At 37.1% G+C, this 5,687-nt stretch overlaps 1 pseudogene; it reads left to right on the forward strand.

The window, feature by feature from the left end:
• The first annotated feature begins 4,041 nt into the window (after nt 1–4,041).
• On the forward strand, nt 4,042–5,007 carry LOC100604958 (annotated as a pseudogene).
• The last annotated feature ends 680 nt before the right edge of the window (nt 5,008–5,687 follow it).

A 5,687-nucleotide genomic window follows, 5' to 3' on the forward strand; every position in this document is an offset into this window, starting at 1 on the left:
TTCTTAGGGTAAAACTTGGGATTCACAGTTATCTCAGGATTAATGGTGAATGTATTTGAAAAATTCTCTGATAGTCCTGATTAATCTTAGTAAGTCTAGTTTGGTTCTTATTGAATTGGATCACCTCATAATCCCTTAATAAGCCAACTTTAAGAGAAATATACTTTCTGTTTTTTGAGAATTGTTTGAATCATTGACTGATGTAAGTAACAGACATAGACATGAACAGGTTACAAAAGATAAATAATGTCCTTAATGTACCTAAAAAAACTTTTTTAAACTGAATCTCTTAGGACTCATCCCATGTAGATGAGTCCAAAAAACACAATAATAACTAATAAAATACAATTTTCTGCAATGGAAGATATCTGAGGATCACTAAAAACAACAAAGTTGGCCAGGCATGGTGGCTCATGCCTGTAATCCCAGCACTTTGGGAGACTGAGACGGGTGGTTCACAAGGTCAGGAGTTCAAGACCAGCCTGGCCAACATAGTGAAACACCATCTCTACTAAAAATACAAAAATTAGCCAGGTGTGGTGGTATGTGCCTGTAATCCCAGCTACTTGGGAGGCTGAGACAGAAGAATCACTTGAACCCAGGAGGTGGACGTGGCAGTGAACTGAGATCACACCACTGCACTAGAAATAAAAAAGAAAATATAAACAATGAAAGAGAAAGAAGAAAGTGGATTACTCACAATAGCCAAGATATGGAATCAACCTAAATGTTCATCTACAGTTGAATGAATAAAGAAAATGTGGTATATTTACACAATGGAATGCTATTCAGCTCTTAAAAAGAAGAAAGCCTTGTTATCTGCAAAAAGCTTACTGAACCTGAAGGACATTATGCTAAGTAAAATAAGCCAGCATTGAAAAAATTTTTTAAAAAGATCTCATTTCTATGCAGAGTGCAAAAGAAAATTCAAACTCATAGAAGCAGAGAGTAGAATAATGATTGCCTGCAACAGGGGGTGAAAAAGATGTTGGCCAAACATAATGGGTCTTCCCTACATCTATTACCTTAACAAATGTTATCCTCCTTGTAGTTTTGATTCACTAGGGAATTGAATCATATCCTGAAGAATAAAAACTGAAGGAATAATATATTTGTTAAAGCAATGCAGGTTGTATACTGACACTTCAGAGGCTTAGCAAAATAATATATTTTCTTCTCGCATTATCCCTTATGGTTTTTTTCCTTGATAAAAAGACTTCCTCACGATTTTTTAGTAACCATATCTTCTTTCATCTTCTATCTGCATCCTTCTCGTTCTTCTGTGAATAAATTAACAAAGAGATGTAGAAAAGACACATTTGCTTTTTATCCACACATCACTTCCACTCACTATTAGTCAATGTAAGTGGAGCTGAGAATAGCAGTCTTCTGGCAGGACACTTCTCAGCAATAAATAAAACTCTGAAAGAAAAGTGTAGATTTTTCACGAAAAGCTAATGTATTTTAAGCAAAACAAGCATATTCATCAATAATAAAATGCTTGTGGCAACATATAGATTCATTTTATTGATTTCTATGTAGCTCACATAATATTTGACCAAAAGCTAGGCAATATATGCAGAAAAAGGAATATTTTTTGAAATAAGAATATTGTGAAGTTGTTCTGTCAAAAGAAGTAAAAATATTATGATCTCATACTAATAGTCTCATCTATAGTTCTACAATATCAAATGCTTTTTTATTAAAATTTGTATTTTATGTAGGTATCCAATTTATATCACCCTCCTTCACTAACACCCTCCTTCACTATTTCCCACTTTATATCAGTGGGAAACAGGCCACCTGGTCCCAGGAAAGCATGTGGTGCTATTGCGACTTTAACGATGATGATGAAAAGCACTTGTTTGGGTGGTTGTGATGTACCACTGTTATTTTGCCCAAAGTACTGTTATTTTTTTAAATTCTTCTCTAAATTTACTGATAAAATTCTTAACTAAGAAGACTTTATCTCATCCATGTATGTATTATGAAATTTTGTTGACATTTAAGCGTCTCTGACTTACCAGGAATATTGACATTTTCCATTAATTCAATTGAGCACTGTAAATAAACAATTGTTTACTAATAGCCTTTGGGAGGCAGAGTAAGATTTATAGAATTTCTTTAAAATATGTTCCTAGTAATCCCTCTGAACACAGCATTCTCAATTCTTAGTATTCACCCTGAGTCACTCAGGAGAAATTGGTATCTCTGTGAACAGGCAAATGAAGGTGCTGGGTGGAGGTGCATCACATTGTACAAAAATGATGTCCACACGCACCTATAAGGGCCTTAATTTAATGGACTGTTAGTTACATGGCTACATACTTACTGAATCTAATCATACTATCTTTTGTCAGCTAATGGCATTTGTTACCTATTAATTCAATATAATTATTTGCTTGGCTGAAAAATAAATCCTTTGTTAATTTATTCTAAATTGAGAGATTAGATTTGCAATCTTCAGACTTTTAATGTTAAAGCAAATCACAGAAGAGCAATGTATGTATATAGTATGCATTTTCCTACCTATGAAAATTATTTATATTGCCTTGAAAACCCTAGGAAGCCACCTAAAGAATACTCTCTTCAAATCCTTTAGCCGGGATTTTAGACTTAAAAAATAAAAAACTTAATGATAGACCAAAGTCTAAATCTTCTCTTTGCTTCTTCTCAGTAATCCGGCCATTTCAAAAAGCATGTCAATTATGCCAAGCCATTGAAAAGATGTGGTTTTGACTAGTTTCATCCCATTTCAAATGTTTTTTTCTAATCATTACTTTTGTCATGTTAATCTAAGAGCAAATATCTACATAAAGGTTCATGCATTCAAGCAATATTTATATTATGACTAGGTGTGATGGCTCATGCCTATAATCCCAGCACTTTTGGAGGCCAAGGTGGGCAGATCACTTGAGGTCAGGAGTTCAAGACTAGCCTGGCAAACTTGGTGAAACCTCATCTCTACTAAAAATACAAAGTTAGCCGGGTGTGGTAGTGTGTGCCTGTAGTTTCAGCTGCTTCGCAGTCTGAGGCAGGACAATCAGTCGAACCTGGGAGATGGAGGTTGCAGTGAGCTGAGATCACACCACTGCACTTCAGCCGGAGCAATGAAGTGAGACTCTGTCTCCAAAAAAAAAGAAAAGAAGTATATATGTATGTGTGTGTGTGTTTAAAGTTCAATACTGTATTACAGTATAGTAGAACCCTCTAAAAATATTAACAGTTTTCTGGCTTATTTATTCTTTGTGTACCATTTTATACATTCACAAAAACATTAAACATGAAAATGTACCCAATTATTCAATTTTGTTAATTTTTATTAAAAGTGAGTGTTAAAAATAATTATTTTTTTTTCTGGTTAAAGAGGTTTTTGTTTTGTTTTGCTTTTTTGAGACAGAGCCTTTCTCTGTCACCCAGGCTGGAGTGCAGTGGCTGGATCTCGGCTCACTGCAACCTCCACCTCCTGGGTTCAAACGATTAAAGATGGTTTTTATTGTTATACTCAGGAGTGTTATCTCTGGAGACACATTTGCCTGTGTTTTAATATTGGCTCTGTTTCTTTCTCTGCAAACTGAGGATAATAACACCTATGTTACTCAGTTACTGTGAGAATTAAATTTATTACCACATAAAAGTATTATAGTTAATGCTCAGTACAAATTAATGATTAATAAGAAATGTATATGCTGAATTACACTAGTATGTGCTTTAAGACGGGAATGCCCTTTTATAACACGAGTTTTTCAACCAATATATTTAATTTTTTAAAATAAATGTTGTATAGATACACAATGGAATACTATTCAGCCTTAAAAGGTGGTAAGTTTCATCATTTGAATTGATATGGATAAATTTAGAAGACAGCATACTAGATGGAATAATCCTGACACAGAAAGACAAATGCTACATGATCTCATATATCTATAGAAAAAAGTATAACTCGGGGCGCAAAGCGAGCCAGTGGATCCATAAAGAACCCAGCCAACCCACAGAGGGAAGGGAGGGGCTGAGCTGTGAGGAGAGCGGGGCCCAACAACCATGTTTACACGGGAGTCCTTTCACCCGGAAAGTTACGAATTGGACAAAAGCTTCTGGCTAACCAGATTCACTGAACTGAAGGGCACAGGCTACAAAGTGCCCCAAGACGTCCTGCAACAATTGCTGGAATCTTTACAGGAGAACCACTTCCAAGAAGATGAGCAGTTTCTGGGAGCCTTCATGCCAAGGCTTGGCATTGGAATGGATACTTATGTCATTCCTTTGAGACACAGTGGGCTTTCCTTGGTTCAAATCACAGATTACATTTACCCAATTGTAGACGACTCTTACATGACAGGCAGGATAGCATGTGCCAATGTCCTCAGTGACCTCTACGCAATGGGGGTCACAGAATGTGACAATATGCTGATGCTCCTTGCAGTCAGTAATAAAATGACCAACAGGGAAATGGATAAAGTGATGCCTCTGATTATCCAAGGTTTTAAAGATGCAGCTGAGGAGGCAGGAACGTCTGTAATGGGCGGCCAAACAGTACTAAACCCCTGGGTTGTCCTGGGAAGAGTCACTACCACTGTCTGCCAACCCAGTGAATTTATCATGCCAGACAATGCAGTGCGAGGGGATGTGCTGGTGTTGACAAAACCCCTGGGGACACAGATGGCAGTGGCTGTGCACCAGTGGCTGGATATTCCTAAGAAATGGAATAATATTAAACTAGTGGTCACCCAAGAAGATGTAGAGCTGGCCTACAAGGAGGCGATGATGAACATGGCGAGGCTCAACAGGACAGGCGGCCTTCTGATCTGTTTACCACTTGATCAAGCAGCTCGGTTCTGTGCAGAGATAAAGTCCCCCAAATATGGTGAAGACCACCAAGCATGGATTATTGGGATTGTAGAGAAAGGCAACCACACGGCCAGAATCATAGACAAACCCCTGATCATCGAGATTGCACCACAAGTGGCCACTCAAAATGTGAATCCCACAGCCGGGGCCACCTCTTAATCTAAACAGAAATAGCTGTTTGGTTTTGTTTTTAAATAGATCTATTTCATTTATCATCACTTCAATTAAAGACTATAAGCAACAAAAATCTCATTGTATCTACACATCGGGTGACCTTAGGTCAGTTTGTAAGTGGATACAATTAATAAAACCCATGCCTTTTTTTCCTGTCACATTAACTGAAGCTACGCCTAATCTTGAGGCAGCTTCTGAGTTGAGAATATTGTTATCCAATACCGCTGATTCATTTTGAATCTTTAGACACTTACCTTTTGCCGCATAGGCTCTTTTTAAAGGTGCTTCCACATAGCACAGACATTACCAGGAGTCATGTCAAAGAGCAGCTGGTGTCTTCATTTTATGTATATTTATCATATAAGTCTGATTTTTTAACCGTCTTGAATGGTTTTCTGGAGAGATAGCATTGGTCAGTGGCACATGACAGCATCCCATTCATAAGAGGGTTGCACGATTCCTTTGAGTGATTTGAAAAGACTAGTCTTCTCTCAAGAGCATCTCAGACCCAGAACATTCTCCAGTAGTGCATTCAGTTCAACACGGCAAGTGCTTCACTGCTTGGAAAACACTTTGAAGACAAAAAGGAAATCTTATTTCTTTTTTTGGAGGCTTTCTGACATTTACAGTAATACCATTAACTGTTTTTTTATCGATAGCAAAAA

The sequence above is a fragment of the Nomascus leucogenys genome, chromosome 17 (assembly GCF_006542625.1).
Source record: "Nomascus leucogenys isolate Asia chromosome 17, Asia_NLE_v1, whole genome shotgun sequence".
In the NCBI taxonomy this organism is placed as follows: domain Eukaryota; kingdom Metazoa; phylum Chordata; class Mammalia; order Primates; family Hylobatidae; genus Nomascus; species Nomascus leucogenys.